The sequence below is a fragment of the Orycteropus afer genome, unplaced genomic scaffold (assembly GCF_000298275.1).
Source record: "Orycteropus afer afer isolate SDZICR_OR568_19922 unplaced genomic scaffold, OryAfe1.0 scaffold00061, whole genome shotgun sequence".
Lineage (NCBI taxonomy): Eukaryota > Metazoa > Chordata > Mammalia > Tubulidentata > Orycteropodidae > Orycteropus > Orycteropus afer.
In genome coordinates, this window is record NW_006921648.1 from 12,454,516 (window position 1) to 12,474,400 (window position 19,885).

Sequence of the window (19,885 nt, forward strand, 5' to 3'; positions counted from 1 at the left end):
AGAGGGAAAAAAAAAAGAATGGTAAGGCAAGTGTGGTAATCTTAAACATGAGGAAGATGGGTTAAAGGTATAAAGAAATTTCTTGTAATTTTACTGTAAATATCTTCTTAGTGGAGAAAGACTCTCAGTACAGTTAAAAAGTAAAATGTGCAGTATGTGAAACAGCACTAAGTGTTATGGGAAAAATAAAGCAGGGGAGGTGTTAGGGGCACCAATACAGAGCATTGCCCAGGCCCCATCTCAGCTGAACGAGAAGCCCCAGGGCTGGGGCCCCAGCAGCTGTGTTTTGACCAGTTCCCAGGGGCTGCTGGTGCAGGCCTAGGGTTAAGAACTACCCTCATTATGGAATATTATGTCATAAACAGCTCCGTTCACCATCAGGAGCACATTTCAATCACTCTTATGAGCATTCCTTATTTATATTATTTTGATAGGTGCCCTTGAGTTGGTTCTAATTCATAGTGACCTTGTGTACAGAAGAATGAAACACGGCCTAATCCGGCACCATGCTCACAACCGTTGCTGTGTTTGAGTCCACAGTTGTAGCCACTGTGTCAGTCTATCTCGTTAAGGGCCTTCCCCTTTTTTGCTAACCCTCTGCCGAGCATGATGGCCTTCTCCAGGGACCGGCCCCTCCTGATGACATGTCTAAAGGACAAGATGAAGTCTCGTCATCCTCACTTCTAAGGAGCACTCTGGCTGTACTTGTTCCAACACATACTTGTTCGTTCTGCTGGCAGCCCATAGTATATTCAATATTCTTTGCCAACATCATAATTCAAAGGCATTAATTCTTCTTCAGTCTTCCTTATTCATCATCTAGCTTTCGCATACATATGAAGTGATTGAAAATACCTCGGCTTATCAACTGATTTTTTTTTTTTTTTAAATTTAAAAATTTTTAAAAGCCAACCTCATGATTCTGGTTTATAGCCTGTGCGAGAGGCTCTGCCTTGAGCTGGGCACATAGCAGGGGCTGAGAGGATGTTTGTAGAAAGTGAATGAGACAATCGGACCTGACCTGAGAAGCTAACATCTCCCAGAGGCTCTCATACACTGATGGGGAAAGGTGGCAACATTGCCTTGGTGGCAGTACCTGTGCAATTTAAAAGTACACATAGCCTTTGTCCCAGCAATTCCACTACGAGGACCACAGATACACGTGCAAACAAAGATGATCGCATGATCTCACTAGGCTTGTTTGTGATAAGAAATGTCTGGACACATATCATATCCATCAATGTGTCAGTGGGACCCGGAATCCATGTAACGAGTGCTGGGCAGCCATTCAAGAGAGCAGCAGTTCAACATTAGTGACATTAAGAGATGGCCAAAATGTTTCATTAGTTAAATACAACTGAATAGACAGAGGTTTGTGGATTCATAGGGAGTTCCCAGCTGGTGCAAAACGTTAACATCTCAGCTGCTAACTGGAAAGTCAGAGGATCGAGTCCACCCAGATGCACCCCAGAAGGAAGACTGGTGATCTACTTCAGAAAAGTCAGCCACTGACGACCCCGTGGGGCACAGCTCTCCTCTGACCCACGTGGCATCGCCATGTGTTGGGATCAATACAACCACGACTGGTTTTTGAGGTGTATTCATGAAACGTTTCTAGGGCACATCAGAGACTGTTCAAATGGCCCTGGCTTGTGGGGAGGTGGGCTTGGAGGTCTGAAGTGAAAGGGTGATTTGTAGGTCTCCGTGTGCTTTTTGAAGATTTTTATCACGTAGATGTATGATCTTAATTAAAACAAACAAACAAAAAAACAGCTCTAAATAAATCACTGCTCAGGAAACCTGAGCTGGAGCGGAAAGGCAGCCAGGCGGCTCAGGGTTTCTGGGTGATTCTGATGGGTCTTGACACCTCCACCTAATTAGAGTGGGTGACCACGGAGCTGTCTGCCCATGTGCTGTGCACCTGCCACCAGCCCCACTGCAGCGCGACATTTGCACTCCCAGCTCCTGGAAGGCAAAGCCCCAACCCTGAAGGCACCAAAGCTGGAGCTCAATCCACCAGTTTCCGGATTGGCTCCTAGCCCTCTAGGCTTCTTCCCATAATAAATGTAGGGCAGGCCGGTTCGCATCCCGCTTCTGTGCAGCCTGATTGGCCTTTCAGCCCTGGAGACCTCCTCTTGTGTTTATGATTGCTGTGTGCTGAGAGAACAATGGTGGTTCAGTTGCGGACTTCTGCCTTCAGCGTGGGAAACCGGGGTTCGAGTCCCAGCCAACCCACCTCCTGTGCAGCCACTGCCCATCTGCCCACATGATGCTGTGATGCTGACCAGGTTTCAGAGGAGCTGCCAGAGTGAGAGTAGGAAGAAAGGCCTGGAAACCTACTTCCAAAAATCAGCCCGGGAAGACCCTATATCACAGTGGAGAGCTTTCTGAGGCAAAGACCACAGTGCAAAGGAAGGAGCCCTTGTGCTCAAGTGGTTAAGCACTCAGCTGCTAACTGAAAGGCCAGCAGTTCGAACCCACTGGTGGCTCCATGGGAGAAAAGACCTGGAGATGGGCTTCTGTAAACATGGCAGCCTAGGAAACCCTATGGGGCACTTATAAGGTCACTATAAGTGGGAACTGACTCGACAGCACCCAACCATAGAGAAATAGGAAAAACAAACAGAGAGAGCTGGGGCTGTGGAGAAAGGCAGTCAGGCAACGCACTGTGGGTGTCACCGGGTGAGCAAACAGAATGCTGAGGTCTCCAGGGAATAGGCTGCATCTAGTCGCCAACTTTGGAAGTCACCGTGCTGGCTTCTGATGAGCTCATAAAGAATGGCCATGTTCCCAGACAGTGAGAGGCCAGGTAATTGCATTGTAGTTAGCAGTATGGATGCAATTTCAAACCAAATTCACTTCTTCATCCACAGTGGGTCTCAGGTTGGTGTTTTCTTGGCCTTGCCATGGGGTATGGGACTGTGGCATTGCTGAGCCAGCCCTGAGGACTCCCTTGAGCCACTGCTGAAATGCTGGCCTCCAGCTTGGTCTCGTGGCCACAGGCTGGACGGGCCCATTTGCAGGCAGCATCCTTGTGCTCTGAGTGTGCAGGCCCTCAGAGGTTGACTGAGGTGCAGTGGAGCCCAGACTACACACCCTTCAGTGAGCAGCAGGGCTCCTAACTGTTTGCACATAGCATTTGATGTGGGTGGTATTGCAAGCCACAAGCAGTCAGGGGCCAGATGACAGAGAACCTTGTGTTCTGGATAAAGAGCCTGGACTTGACCCTAAACTCCAGTAACACCATGATAGCCCCTGACTTCTCGCTATGTTTCAGGCACTGGGTACTTGACTATATTGTTGCACTTACTTCCCATGACCACCCTGTGTTGGTAACTTCTTGCCATCCACATTTTACTGGTAAGGGAAAAGGCTCAGAGTGTGTAAGTAACTTAACAGAAGCCACACAGCTAGAGAGTGGCTGAATCAAGGCCTCGAGCCCAGGTGGAGCCTGGCACTGTCTTAGTGTCCCAGGACCACTGTAATGCAGATGCTGTTGTGGCTTTAAAGAACTGAAATGTATTTTCTCATAGTTCAGGAGACTAGAAGTCCAAATTAACTGTGTTCATTCCTTCCTTGTCTGTAGCACTGGGCATTCTTTGGTTCCTTGATGTTCTGTGCATGTAGATGATCCTCATGTGGCCTGTCTTCCCCCATGTGTGTGTCTCTGTGTCTATTCTGGCCTTTTGATAACTTAGAAGTGATTAGTCTCAGGATCCACCTACTCTCACATGACCTCATTGTCAACAAAATAACAACTCCACTTCCAAACAAGATCACATCCATGAGCAAAAGGGCCAGGAACTCAACCCATATTTTGGGAGTCACAAGTGAATCATAAGAGACACCAAATCTATACTCCTAAGCCCTTGGCTACCTGTTTCGAGAAGTAACGGGAAACCACTGGTAGGTTTAAGCAAGAGAGTGGCAGGGCCAGATAGGCACCATTCTGGCCATAGAGAATGGACACTGGTTGGATTTCTACTGGCAAGGCCCTTCAAAGTATTCAAAGCCTCCTCCCAAATCCCTGAGAGCCTCCTCTTCTAATTCAATCCATTTTCCCCAGGCATAGTATTCAAGATGCATCTTTTCAAACTCCTATTTGATGTACTAAGGAGCTCTGGTAGCACAGTGACTGAGGCATGTGACTGCTAACCAGAAGGTTGGTGGTTCAAACCCACCAGCCACTCTGTGGAAGCAAGGCTGGGCAATCTACTGCCGCCTGTTTACCATCTTGGAAACCCAATGGTTTGCTATGAGTTGGAATTGACTCAATGGCAGTGGGTTTGTTTTTGGAGTATTAAATGTACTAAATGTCATTTTTCCCCCACCAAGCAGCCCTGTAATGGCACAGTACTTAGCAATGCACATGATTTCGACCATTCTGTGGACAAAAGAGGCCCTAGTGGACTAGCCTTGTCCATGTACCAGTGCTCAGAGGCAATGCCATGGATGGCATCGGGCACATAGCCCTTTTGTTGACTGAGAGGTGCTAGGATGTGGTGTGCAGAGGCAAGAAAGCTGCCTCTACAGCTTTTTTTTGCCACAAAGCTACCTCTACACCTGGAGCAAATTCTGAGTCAGCGTTTCTGAGCTATAGGGCTGTTAACGGTACTGGGTTTGTACTCAGGCATCCCAGCTGTTTGCCCTTGGCTCCATGTTACCCTTCTCTGATCCTCTGTTTCTTGTCTGCCAAATGGTGTGATAGTGTTGGGCTGCAAGTAACGAAACACTTGGCTAAAGAGCGAGGACAGTCCATCTCATTGAATCAGTAGCCTAGAGGTGGTGGCTACAAAAAAAAACTAACCGAACCAGTCGCGGATGAATTGACTCTCACTCACAGTGACCTCACTTGTGCCAGAGCAGAACTGTGTTCTGTAGGGATTTCAGCGGTTGATTTTTCAGAAGTAGATCACCAGGCCTTTCTTCCAAGGAGTGTCTGCACGGACTTAAACCTCCAACCTTCCATTCAGCAGCTGAGTACGTTAACCATTTGCACCACCCAGGAACCCCAGGGTTGGGTCCTTCGGTCCTTAGTGATGTCCATGTTGGCTTGGGGCAGTTTTTCTGCAGTTTTTTTTTTTTTTTTTTCTTTCCTTTCCTCTCTGTTGTTGCACAACCACCATGACCTCATGATGCCTGGAACTCGAAAGGAAGGAAGCAGTTCTTTGAAGGCATATTTCTCTTTTCATCAAGGAGGAAAATCTTTCCTAAAGCTCCAACAGACATCCCCTTTCATTTGATTGGCTGGAACTCTGTCACATGCCCAAACCTAGACCAATCAGTGGTGTGATCTAGAAGGCCCTGCATGCTGTGGGAGCTGCTGCCATGCACCACTTCATCCTGTGCCACTCTCCCCACGCTGGCTCCTTTCAGTTCCTTGAAAAACATGGTCCTACAGGACCTCTGCATATGCTATTGTCTTTGGAGCAGTCTCCCCTGTCATTAACACACCTTCCACATCTCATTGAAGTTTTGCAGTGGATTTACTGGACCTCTGTGTGCCTCCCTGGGCCCCTCAGTAAAATGTGTTAATATTATTTGTCTCTCACAATTCTTAGGTCACCTCTGCTCAGCTGGGAGGTTCTTCATCTGGTCTTACCCGGGGTTTTGTGTGATTGCTTCAGATGGTGGCAGTGGTGACTGTGACCAAGATGGCTTCACTTGTACTTGGAGGGGACACTTGGAAGGGCTGTCTGTCCCCCAACACCTGATGTAATGATCAGAATAAATAAGAATAACTGCTGTAACAAACAACTCCAAAAATCCTAGTGTGTGGCTCAGGGCAGGTTTGTGTCTTGCTTCACCCAGTCATTTAGGCACCCACCCTCCATCCATCTAGTGGCTTCTCCAAACCCAGGACTCAGAGTCCTCCTGCTTCCTTCTCTTTCCAGCTGGGAGGTGAAGGAAGAAAGGGAATGTGGAGGCCTGCTTGAGAGGTTTGGGGGCCCACACTTCCTTCCACATTCTCTTGGCCACAGCTGTCACAGCACCCTGCTGGGAAGCAAGGAGGGCTGGGAATTGAAGTCTCATGTGAACCACGGGGAAAGAGAACTTTGACATTAGTGGACAATTAGCCAGTCACGTGCTGGGGGAAGTGGTGGTTCATTGGTGGAATTCTGGGCTTCCATGGAGGAGACCTGGGTTTGATTCCTGGCCTGTGGACCTCATGTGCAGTCACCACCTGTCAGTGGAGGCTTGTGTGTGGTTGTGATATTGGATAGGTTTCCATAGAGCTTCCATACTAAGACAGTCTAGGGATTAAGATGAACTAGGAAGAAAGGCCTGGCAACTGACTGCCCCAAATGAGCCGTGAAAACTCTGCAGCTCCTCAACCAGTCCTGGGGATGGTGCAGGCCTGGGCAGGGTGCCGTTCCCCGTGCACAGGGCCGTCATAGCTTTCACGGTGGCCATGTCTTCGATGACCTTCTTTTTCTGGCAATACTGGCTTCCCACTTCACTTGGTGATATAAAATTTCCTTATTAAATAAATGGCTTTTTAAAATGTGAGTCAATGTGGCAAAAAGTGTGAGGATGATCAATGAATGATTGGCATTTGGGAAACGTTGATCTAGGGCAGTGCTGCCAGGTTGAACTTTCTGCAGTGATGAACGTGGCCTAGAGCTGTGCTGTCCAATACAGTGGCCATGAGCCACACGGGGCTGTTGAGTACTCAAAATGTGGCTCATACAACTCAGGAACTGAATCTGCCATTTAATTTAATTTTTCTATATAGGACAGTGCAGATCCAGGGTGATAACCAGGATTGATAATGGATGCCTAGAACACTGTCTTGAGGAGTAGTAAAGGGCAGTAATGCTGTAATAGATTATTAATGTCTGGCATGGGTGTGAGCAGGGCAAGAGTGTGATTTATTGGCCACCAAAGACTAGATTTTCTTAGAGGTCTTTCTAGCTCTAACATTCCAGAATCACATAGTCCTCCCTAAACCTGGACTAGGATTTAGCACCCAGTCCACGATCTCTCTAACCCACAAGGTTGTTGTAGTGTTGTTGTTATGTGCCGTCGAGTCGGCCCCGACTCATAGCGACCCCTCCTTGGGTTTCCGAGGCAGTATCACTACGGAAGTAGGATTGCCCAACCTTCCTTCCGAGGAGTGGCTGGTGGGTTTGAACCACCAGCCTTCTGGTTAGCAGTCAAGTGCTTTAGCCACTATGCTACCAGAGCTCCTAACGTAGTAGAAAATATTTGTTTCTGGTCTTAAACCTCATGCCATCTGCTCCTTTCCAGCTAAGTGTACTACTGTTGAGCAGAGATGTTAGCTTTAAAGCATTTACTCACACCGCCACACACTTGCCCCGAAACCCATGACTTCAGGCTCCTGAGATGTGAGTCACCTTCTCCTTTTCTCAAGAAGGACATGGAAAGCCACCTCTTTCGAGGCAGGGGGTCATCGCCAATGGAAAAAAGAACGACCCCTTCTGTTTGATGTGTGGCTCCAATTGGGAGGCAGGAAATAACCTTCTGCCATGTGATCACAGATGGGGTGGCTGTTAACAGGCTTCAGCTGTCCTGGAGAGGATTCACGCTTGAAGGCTGTGCTGCGGAGAACAAACGGTCGTGGCAAAGAGCAGCACCCTCTCCCCAGATGCCGGATGTCGGGAAGGCTCACGTCTGCTCCAGCCCTCCCCCAGTGCCCCTGCCAGGCATGGGCGATGGGTCATGAGGCTGACCTGGCTGGCATTTCAGACAGCTTTGCAATTACACTATCTAATTTTCAACCTACCAGTAACCTTTTGGTCTTTTCAGTTGTGAGCATGTGTGTTTGGGATGGGTTTTTTTATCTTAACCTGATGCCCGAATCATTTTCTTTTCTTCTCTGATCTTGTTTATCATTTAGACCAAATCTGATGTGCTTTCAGAGAACACAGGTCTGTTTGCAATTTTAAGTTAAATATTATATATATACATATATGATTATACCATATGATTTTATTATATTAGATATTATTTATGTGGACTCCAAGGAGTTCTGGTGGCATGGTGGTTGAGACATTCAGCTGCTAAACAAAAGGTTGGCAGTTTGAACCTACCAGCTGCTCTGTGGGAGAAAGATGAGGCAGCCTGCTTCTGTAAAGATTGACAGCCTTGGAAACCCTATGGGGTAGTTCTACTCTATTCTTTAGGGTCACAGTGAGTTGGCATTGACTTGATAGCAATGGGTTTGGCTGCGGAATATGGACGCAGAGATACCAATGACCGTGGAGATGCAGAGGACTGGGCAACACTGTACTGTTCTACGTAAGACAGCCAGGGGTCAGACTTGATGGCAACCTCCACTACCACCACCATTACATGGTCACATTCTCTTGAATAAAGCCCTTCTCTCAGAGCTCAGTGTCCCATTTATGAAATGAATATGTGACTTGATCACAATGATTGGTACCATACAACTGCTGACTGTGCTCCCTATGCCATCATCACCTGCTCCATCACTGCCATCACCCGAGTCATCATCATCTATCACAGTTAGGACCATGGCCCTTACTTTCCCAGATGGAATCCCCAAAGGTATCAGACTCCCACCCAGCCTGCAGCCAGAACGACCGTGTCAAACTGCACAACTGACTGTATTACTCTCCCCACTCCCATCTCCCTCCAATACCACCTCCGTAGCATGTTCTAGGAGGCGCATGTGGTCCAGCCCCTGCCCACTGCTTATTTCCACCTTCAGCCACTGCCCCCACTCTCTGGCCAAACCACCCTAGCCTGACAGGGCCTCAGACATGTCCTGTCCTCCCAACACAGGACACTTACACAGCCTGTCCCCTCAACCCAGAGCGGTGGTCCTCAAACTTGGCTGCACATTGCAGTCATCTCTGGAACTTTTAAAAAGTCCTTATGCTCAGGCTGCATCCTCAGACCATTTAAATCAGAATCTTTGGAGTGAAATGTGGACATTAGTATTTTTTAAATCTTCCCAAAAGACTCCAAGGAGTGGCCAAGGTTGAGAAACCACGGCCTAGGGCACAGGCTGACTTGAGCCTACTTACTAATCTCCCCCCGCCACATATATATATATATATATATATAAATAAAACACTGCTACCAAGTCAATTCTGACTCATATTGATCCCTATCAGGTTTTCAAGGTGATGCATTTTTACGGAAATCAAATGCCTTAGGCACTGCGCCACCACAGCTTCTTTTACTATTCTATAGTGAACAATTTCACATTTTTTCACCACATCAAAGATTCTGCTTCTAGGCAGGGCTGGTATCTGTCTCCCTCCCAATCCCATAGCACCTTCCTACAGAATCAAAACCTCTGCAAATTGATGATCCCTGAAAGGGATGGAGTAAGGCAGGTAAGCACAGACTTACCTGTGCTTACTTACTTCTCTGCAGCGAACAGTTTCACAGTTTTTCACCCATCAAAGATGTGAAGAAACTCATGTACAACTGTTCACTACAGATTAGTAAGTAAGCACAAGGAAGCCCGTGCTTAACTTGCTTATTGAGTACTCCACCCATGACCCTGGTGCTCTGTGCCCCATCTCTCTTCCTCACTCACCCTCAGATGCCAGGTCATGTGCCATCCTGACCCCCATCCACGTCTAAGACCTCCTTCTCACAGAACTATGGTCAGTACTTACAGACCACAAAGGCTGGGTTGCAATTATACGTTCATTAGTGTGATTGCTGGATGACTGTCTTTCTCCCCCACTGTGGTACCAGTCTCCAAGATGGCCCCAGTGATCTCCACCTCCTGGTATTCAAACCCATGTTGTCCCCTCCCGTGCTGTACCAGGCTTGGATTCTGTGACAAAAAGCACATGCTAAAGTGATGGTGTGTTGCCTCCAAGACTATGGCTTTCATCTTGGGGATGCCCTCTCAGGTCACTTACTCTGGGGAAGCCAGTTACCATGTCATGAGGACACTCAGGGAGCCCATGGTGGCCCATGTGGTGAGGAACAAAGACCTCTGGCCAACTATGAACATGAGTTGAAGCCTGCCAAGAACCACGTAAGTGAGCCCAGAAATGGATTCCCCAGCCACCACCAAGCCAGAGTGACTGCAGCCCAGGTAATACCATGACTGCAGAAGAGACCGTGAGGCAGAACTGCTCAGCTAAGCTGCCCCTTCCTTACTTACCATCAGAAAATGTCTGAGGTAATTACTGTTTTAAACTGGTAAGTTCTTTTTTTTCTACTTTTATTGTAATTACTACCATTATTACATTGGCTGTGTTTGTTTTGATCAGATAAGAAAATCATAGTATTCAGAAACTATGTTTACTTAAAATATCTTAAAAGCAAGCTTGAGTTGTCTGGTTTTAATTTACTAGCATCCTAAAATAGGTTTGCAATCACTCTATTAACAAACAAACAAACAAACGTGCTCACTGGTAAAAGCTCTCTTGACAATATGGGCACTTTGAGGGGAGGGGGATCTAGTAGTAATTGAACTGGTAAGTTCTGGGGTAATTTGTATGCAGCAATTAATAACTAATACAACCTCCTCTAGCCTGAAACGAGAAGAACTAGATGGTGCCTGGCTACCACCACTGACCGCTCTGACCAGGGATCCAATAGCAGGTCCTGGTTAGAATGGGATAAAAGTGTAGAACAAAACTCAAATTCATAAAAAACACGAGACTTACTGGACTGGTAGAGACTGGAGGAACCCCCACAACTTTTGCCCTAAGACACCTTTTAAACGGGGAACTGAAGCCACCCCCTGTTACATGCCATCGAGTCGGCCCCAACTCATAGTGATCCCTCCTTGGGTTTCCAAGGTAGTATCACTATGGAAGCAGATTGCCCAACCTTCCTTCCGAGGAGTGGCTGGTGGGTTTGAACCGCCTGCCTTCTGGTTAGCAGTAAAGTGCCTTAGGCACTACGCTACCAGAGCCATCCCTAGAGATCAGCTTTCAGCCAAATAATGGATTGCCCTATAAAATAAATAATAACACCTGTGAGGAATGTGCCCCTTAGAACAACCAACTATGTGAGCCAAATGGGCAAGATCTGCCCCCCAAAGCAAAGATGACAAGGCAAGGAGAGGTGGGGAAATTCAAGGGATGAAAGCAGGGAAGGCAGAGTGGAAATGAGGAAAGTGCTGACACATTGTAGGGATAGCAACCAATGTCACAGAACAATTTGTGTATGAATAGTTGAAAAGGAAATGAATTTGCTGTGTAAACTTTCACCTAAGACACAACAAAAAGTTAAAAAAACAAATTTGCTATGTGAATTTTCACCCACATTACAGTAAGATTTTTTTTTTTTTTTTTTGAACACCTAACACCCCAGAAGGCTGGCAGTTCAAACCCACCAGCCACTCCTCGGAAGGAAGGTTGGGCAATCCTACTTCCGTAGTGATACTGCCTCAGAAACCCAAGGAGGGGTCGCTATGAGTCGGGGCCGACTCGACAGCACATAACACCACCACCAACAACAACAACACATCCTCCAAACTGACAGCTCCATGAGAGTGGACTCATCACTGTATCTCCAGGGTCTGGTGCACAGGAAGCACTCAACAAATACATATTTTTTTTTAATTTGTCAATCAACAAACACTTCTTGAACACCTGCTATGTATAGCTGCTGGTCTAGGCAAACACACACTGGTGAATGGGTGGTGGTGGATGGGACTGAATCCTGTCTTCAAGCAATTCACATTCTAGTGGGGATTTGGTGAATAAAAAGTAGGAAGGTCATTCTAGGGAAATGGCTTGAGAAAGAGTGAGGAGGTTTGGAGCACAGGAATGTGAAGTGGGGTAGAAGCAACTCAGTCAGGAGCAAAGGAATCCATAGTTTCTAGGGCCCTGGGTGGGCCTTGGGAAGACCATGAACCCAATGGAATCAGGAGTAAAATGGTGTGTTCATGTGCCTTTTGAGGGGAAGAGATTCTAGATGGCATAAGATTCTCACAAGAAAAGCTAAGAACTGGCCTAGATGAACATCATAGACAAGGAGGGTGACAGTCTGCCAAGGTGGCCTGTTCCTGCCATTGTCACAGGTAGTAACAAAGTGGGGAAGAACTGGCCTTTGGGTTTAAATAGTGCTCTGATAGACAGACAGAGATACAGATGGAGATAGACATATACCTGTACACTCTGGACAAACCATCATCTAAGCCTGTTTCTATGCCTACACTGACTGTGAAGATAACTGCTTCATAAGGTTTCTGGGAAAACTAAATAGAATGTGTATATAAAGACAGCACAGAACCTGCCATTCAACAGATGCCACTGGGAGTTGTGAAGCTTCTTAACTGGTTGTTTCATTTTCATTACACTAGTTTCCCTGCCCCTTACTTTCTCATCTTTGTTTTAATTGTTGGCCATCTGGTCTCATATGGATGATTTTTTAAAGGAGCACAGTACTTATGGGTGATATTATTTTGTGAGCTGAAAGGTGACCTCAGGGGCTAGTTGTGGGTCAAAGCTTAAAGACTGAACTCACTCCCTTGGCTCAACTTTCTGCCAAATGGTATACAGATCTATATGGTGAAAAATAACACCAGGGAGGTATGCGTTCATTAGAACAATGAATCAGACAAGTTCAAAATGGTAGCACTTGCCCAGAGATAAAGCTCAGCGGGCAGGAAGGGATAGGAAAGGACAAAAAGAAATGGGAAGCACAGGGAGGAAGTGGGAAGAGTGCTGTTACATTGTAGGGATTGCAGTCAATGTCACAAAACAAAATGCACATGAATTGTTAAGTGGAAAACCAATTTGCTCTGCAAACTTTCACCTAAATCACAATTAAAAAAAAAAAATAGTCTTGGGAGTCCCCCATTCACAACCAGTCCAATAAGTCTGTTACTGGAACTGCCAAGGGAAATGCTAACGCCAAGCAGGATGGTGAAAAAGGAAGTACCTTTTGCCTAAGGCATTTGACTGCTAACCAGAAGGCTGGCAGTTCAAACCCACCAGCTACTTCCCAGAAGGAAGGTTGGGCAATCTATTTCTGTAGTAATACTGCCTTGAAAACCCAAGAAGGGGTCGCTATGAGTTGGATCTGACTCCACGGCACTGGTTGTGGGTTGTTTTTTTTTTTTCATTATTTGTGCTAGCAGACTCAGCGGATTCACATCCAGAGACTGAGCCCCGAACAAAGGCCACATGGGGCTTTTATGGGGTTCTTCTTCTGGGGTATTTGGGGTAAAAGGGTGATTGGTTACCTGCAAAAAGCTGCTTGTTGTTGTTGTTATGTGCTGTCGAGTTGGCCCCGACTCATGGCGACCCCTCCTTGGGTTTCCGAGGTGGTATCACTACAGAAGTAGGATTGCCCAACCTTCCTTCCGAGGAGTGGCTGGTGGGTTCGAACCGCCAGCTTTCTGGTTAGCAGTCAAGTGCCTTAGGCACATGCTACCAGAGCTCCTCAAAAAGATGCTAGTTAGCAGTTGTTACAGAAGTGAAAAAAAGTGCTGGAGAGGAGGAGAGGAGGGGGAGTATGGGCAGAGGAAGAAGGGAGGGGGAGCAGGGCAGAGGAATTTTCCACTCTCTACACATGGTTTTTCAAGCTGGCCTGAGCCAGATGTCTCTCGCCTCAAGTCTGTTCTGTTTTGTTTTGTTTTTAGGAATTTGAGGTTCTGTTCCACATTTTTAAGTCATTCTACCGGAGTCGATCTATTATAGCCCAGATCAGAATGGCCAGTAGTGGTAGCTGGGCACCATCTAATTTTTCTGGTCTCAGGGCAGGTATTAAATAAAAAATTTAAACATAATAAATGTTGAAAGCATTTTACCATGTGTTGTTGTTGTTGTTGTGCACCGTCGAGTTGGACCCGACTCATAGCAACCCCTCCTTGGGTTTCCGAGGCAGTATCACTACGGAAGTAGATTGCCTCATCTTCCTTCCAAGGAGTGGCTGGTGGGTTTGAACCACCAGCCTTCTGGTTAGCAGTCAAGTGCCTTAGGCACTACGTTCTACTCATATACTCATAGATTTTACCATTAACATTTTGGCATTTGGGGCAAACGGTTCATGCACTCAACTGCTAATCTAGTCTCACAAGTAAGGCTTCAGTGGAAAGTTCTGAGAGAGCACAAGGGGAAAGGAAGCATTTCATGTTGTGGGCACAAGAACACAGGAGAGCTGTGCAAATGGAGCAAGTCAGAGTTGGCATGGAGAGGAGGGGTGGCATCACTGGGGGACGAGGTGGAATGAGCTATGGGAAGTCCATATGGAATTCCGAGGAAAACGAGTCTAATCATCATTTGTCCTGTGGCGCTTGGATCACTATGCCTCATTATGTCTGGAGCAGGGGTCACTGTGTTGAGTGTGTGTCTGTGTGTGTGTGTGTGTGCATGTGATGAGGCACAGAGAGTGATAGCAGGGACAGGCCATGTAGGGGAGGCCAGAGAAGACGAGGGTGAAGAAGACAATGTCATTATGCAATGGAGAGAACTTAGAGTGTGCCCTCCTCTGTTCTCCAATGACATACAGCTTCCATCTTCCCAATTTCCTGGAACTGAATGATATTAAAGGAGAAAACCTTGCTGCCAGATTGACATTCCCAGACAGTAATTAACTTTGTTAAAAATCATTACCTCTCAAAAGCTCAATGGAATCCTGCCACTGGGGATTCCAACTATTCCCCAATTGTTTTTCTTTTTAAACAAAGCATATTGTGAAATTTATCAGTATCAATTAATATCCCGTATCCACTTTAGGTAGTGAGCCATTTTCCTTTACACTGGGTTTGATTTCACAACAATAAATGATGCTCATGGGCACGGTGATTGCATTGGTGGTGTCATCTGAATCTCTAATGCTTGGCAAAAAAATTCCTCCCAATGCAAACGATTATCTTCAGAGTTTTTGAAGGACTAAGCTGGAGCCAAGATTGCCAAGGTGTCCGGGGACAGAGAGGAGCAGAGGCGAGGTCATAATTTCTGGTTCCTCAGGCTCTGGTGTCATCACTTTTGGAAAAGTTCATCTCGCACTGACTGGGTGTTCCAATTACCAGCCCTGTTGGGGAGATGTTGCCAAACCATGTACACAGCATCAGAAAGCTTGTTTTCTTAAGTGATAATTAGAGCACCTCTGTGGGAGAGCTGGTTCATAAAGATGCTCCCTGGGAATGGTTCTTTCTACCAACAAACCAGATGAGGTACTGTGTCCAGGAGGCCAGAGGCCACCGCTAATCAGACATGGCATCAGCATGTAGACTCCACTGACTAGTTATGTCTGGAGAAGTAAATAAAGCTAACAAAACTCTCTCTCATCTCCGCCGACACCTTTGGATCACCACAGGTGAGTAAGGTTGGCCCAGAAAGCCCACTGCTGGGGGTCTTTTGGGAAATGTGTGACTTTATTGCTAGAATTCCTTAGGGAGAAACAATAACAAAAAATATTTAACTAAATTGAATAATTCAACAAATAATCGTGGTTCCATTTGTCAGTGGAGCCAGAATTTTAAGATGGAAATATTTTGCCTTTCAGTCTGACTCTAAATGACCAGAATGGCTCCTGTGTTTGGTAGAGGGAAGCCTGGGACCCTGTTTATGAACATGGCCAGCACGGTTCAGCTAAGGAGTTTAGAGGCTTGGCACCATACCCAGCAGGCCAATAGGATACTTGGTACAGTGGGGGGACGAAGGGTTCCAGACTACTCTGCTTGGGTACAAATGCCAGCGCTGCCACTAATGACCTATGTGACCTCAGCAGGTTCCTGCATTGCTCTGTGCCTCAGTCCAGTTTCTTTTAGTCTTTTGTGTCTGAATTATAAAATATCGACTATCTTAGTGTCCTCATGACATAGAGGCTGGTTTCCCCATGTTGGTAGTTGAAGTTTGTGACTCTGAGGATCAGAAACTTATCGTCTTAAAAACAATTTCTATATGAATTGTCACAAACCAAAAAACAAGCCAAACTCATTGCTGTCAAGACATTCCTATTCATAGTGACCCTATAGAACGGAATAGAAGTGGCCCATTGGGTTTCCAAGGCTTTATGGAAGTACACTGCCATTTTTCTTCCACAGAATGGCTGGTGGGTTTGAACTGCCGACATTTTGGTCAGCAGCCAAGCACTTAACCCCTGTGCCACTGGGTCTCCCCTGTTACCACATAGCTGATAATTACCAGGATCAGTGTAGATGAGGTTTCCCAGGGGCAGAAGGGAGCAGAGAAGGATGCCCAGGACATAGGAAACATCAACATTTCAATAATCTCTTTCCCTCAGTAGCCTGAGAGCTTGCTGAAGTCAAAGGCTTCTTTCTGTTCAGAGGGTGAACAGCATCATTCACTCCTTCTGGCAAATGTCTTTGAAATGGATGAACAGTTGGAGGGAAGGGTCCTGGTGTGGAAGAGTTGCTGGATGGAATCTATCAAGAGGGAGTCAACAAATATTTTTGTGACGTGCCAGGCCCTGGGCTAGGCAATGAGAACATGATGGTCAACAAGATGTGGTTCTTGCCCTCAGGGGCAGAAAAGTACAGTAAAATTGTATTTAAATCTGTGACAGCTGAAATAAGTAGTTTAAGGATACGATCCAATAGCTAGAAAAGGACGTCATGTTTGGTAGAGGAGCAACTGAAATGAGGGAACCTTCAATGAGGTGGACTGACAAAATAGCTGCAACAGTGGACTCAGACACACCAACTGTCGTGAAGATGGTGCAGGACCGAGCATGTTTTGCTGTTATGCATAAGGATTCTTTGAGCTGCAGCCTATTTGATGGCAACTAGCCATAAGGACATGACGGTCCAGCTTGGTAGGGTTTTTGTTTTTCCTTTCTTTTTAAGAGAAGCTAGTCTACAGTCTTTCATTGTAAGAAATAAAATTTTCTACTTTTGCCATGAAAGTATGAAAGAATAGCTTCAAAGATCAAGCAAGGACTTTATGTTTCTGTAATGAGCTCATGTCCTGAAATTAATCTCTTCAAGGCCTGAAATACATGCATATAGTCTACCTGACACTAAGAGTCAGTGTGAGCCAGCTGGTTCCCAATTCTCTACTTTTGTTGTTATGTGCCATCAAGTTGGCCCTGACCCATAGCGACCCTTCCTTGGGTTTCCGAGATGGTATCACTATGGAAGTAGATTGCCCAGTCTTCCTTCTGAGGAGTGGCTGGTGGGTTTGAACCATCAGCCTTCTGGTTAGCAGTCAAAGATCTTAGGCACTATGCCACCAGAGCTCCAATTCTCTACACATAGTGGGAACACCAATGCTCTTGCTGGACAAGATGCAGATGAACCATGGATAAAGCCAGAATGTCTCACCTGCTTCACAGTGAAGCACAAACACACTGGCAGGAAATGGACATGTGTCAGGTATAATCAGCCAACCCACGCTCAGGTGTAATCAGCCAACCCATGCTCCATCCACCCTCTCATTGTCAGCACCCTTTCCAGCTCTTTGTTCTTGTCTCTGAAAGGAAGTGTCTTTTCTCATTGCCAAGGCTATCCTCCTGCACCTATTTTTTTTCCCCTTCTACTGTCCTTGTTCCATCAATTATTTCCCTTTTCCATTTCCGTTTTTAAATTCATTCTCTTGATTGCTTCCTCTATGCTGTCAACATGCTCAACTCGCACGTCTTTCCGTGTATGAACTATTTCCCTTCCAAGTTCCCTGGAGAAACTGGTCGTTGCCTATTCCCTCCTCTTTCTCACCACTCATTTCCTCAGCAATTTGGAGTGTGGCTTTCACCGCACTTAATGAGATGCTCTTTTATAAAGCACTGACGCCCTAAGCCCTCACCTGACTTGTCTTTTTTTGCCACCTGTGACACTGTTGGGTTGTGTCATAGGCATTTCTGTTTCTGACCAACAGGACCTGAGGGAAAACCTGTTGAGGCTTCTAGGAGAGAATTTCTTCTCAGATAGAAAAAGTGACGCCTGAGGTCAAGGCCCAGCTCATCTCTTTCTTCCTGTCTTTGAACATGTTTCTATGCTTGGAGCTGGGTAGCCATCTTGTAATAGGGATCATGGCAGCATTGGTAGAGACATCTGATGTGCTGAGCTGCTGGAATATTCCAGAACCACTGACTTCTGAACTCAGGACAGACACTGTGTGAGAAAAATAATGCCCTTGCTTGTATAGCCATTTCTGGACTGATGTTAGGACCATCAGCTAAAGCTTTGTGAGTGATACAGATGTGCTTATTGGCTAATGAGGAAATTGAGGTTACCATGGTTACAGTAAGGCACGAGAGCCTACATTCAAACTGAAGTCTCGTCCAGGAGCACAGGAACTCTGGACACATGGTACCTAACAGTCTTCCTGACTGCGACTGACTCCTTTCTAAAACACCATCCTCTCCCAAGCTGGATGAATTCTTTTTCTATTATTTTAATGTAACTTTACTGAGGTACAATTTATGTGGATTTTCACTTAACTCATTAAGTAGTGTTATAACAGCTGTTCTATATTCCTAGTCTGATAACTGTAACATCTGGGACATCTTGAGGTTGACTATCTTTTCCCTTGAGAGTAACACTCATCCTTCCTTCCTCTCTCCCTTCCTCCTTTTTATTTAATGGTATGTCAAGTGACTTTAGAGTGTATCTTAGGTATTATGAATGTTACATTGTGGAGACTCTGGGTTCTGTTATACTCTTCCGAAGAACGTGGAAGTTTTTGCTCTGGTAGGCAGTTACCATGATTATATTCAAACCGTAAGCTCTGTCTTACTTGCTGTGGGCAGTTGTTCAAATTTCAGTTTAATTCTTTAAGCGTTTGCTGCTGTTCCGCTCATGCACACCTTAGGGGTCAGCCAGAGATATGTGTGAAGTTCATAAACAAAGCAAGGGATCCTACGTCCAGCTCTCTCTTCCAGACTTCCTCACTCTCCACTGCCCTGGCATCCTTTCCTTGGTTTCTCTGGACAAGGCCTTGGTAGACTTTTGATAACAATTTCAGCCCTCTCTGCCATGCCGCTCTACAACTGTGGTGCCCTCAGGGTGAAGCAGGAAAAAAAGGGGACTCCTCGTCCCCCATGCCAGGGCTTCCTCTAAGTTTTGACCCCTCTACAAGAGCAGAAGTGTTCACTCTCCAAAACATCAAGTACTTTTTGAGTTTATAGTGATCTGCAGGAGGGTTGGTCTGTAAGGGACTTAAACCACCAAACCCAAAGTGGAGTCAGTTCCTCTTCTTGTTGCTCAATGGAAACTAGCCTGGACTTCCCAAACATTCCCCTGTTCTGGCTCCCCAGTACCACTCTGACAGGTATATACCACAAATGGGATGCTTGAAGAAACAGGAGTTTATTCTCTTATAGTCTGGAGGCTTTAAGTCCCAATTCAAAGTGCCAGGCTCTAGGGGCTGGGTGAAAGCCCCTCAGCCTTGGGCTTCAGTTCTGCCTCCTGCTCCCAGCCCACTGAAGCTGGAGGCTTTTCTTCACTCAGCTGCTGGCTGTTGAGGCTGACAAGCCCAAGGTTGACAAATAAAAAGGCACAATCCCAACATTACCAAACCACACAGCAGACCATTAACTCAAGTCCATCGAAAGTCCCAAGGTTGGCAGAGCATGGCAGGCTGCTGAACAATGACATGGCTACATGCAGAGTTCAAGCGTGCCATAAGCTAGAGACCATTCCCCATGGCTTCTCCTGATATACAAGAAGCAGCCCATATCCTTAAGGCAGCTACTCAGCTGCTCATAGTAGATTCCAGACTGGAGGTGATCACCAGTCTCATCATGGGGAATAACTACCACCAGCTGCCCAGCCACTCAACCAGGCCCAGCCAAGTTGACACACAAACTTAACACCACACCCCTTCACTTTTGTGGTCTTCTTTTGCTCTTCCTTTTTTATTTGTTCAAATTGTCTGCTTAATTTATTGATTTTGGACCTTCCTTCTTTTGCAATGTACACTTATTAATATAAATTTCCCCCTGAGCACTGCTTTTGGTGTGTCCCAAAGATGTTGGTATGTTATGTTTTCATTCTTGTTTCTTTCTA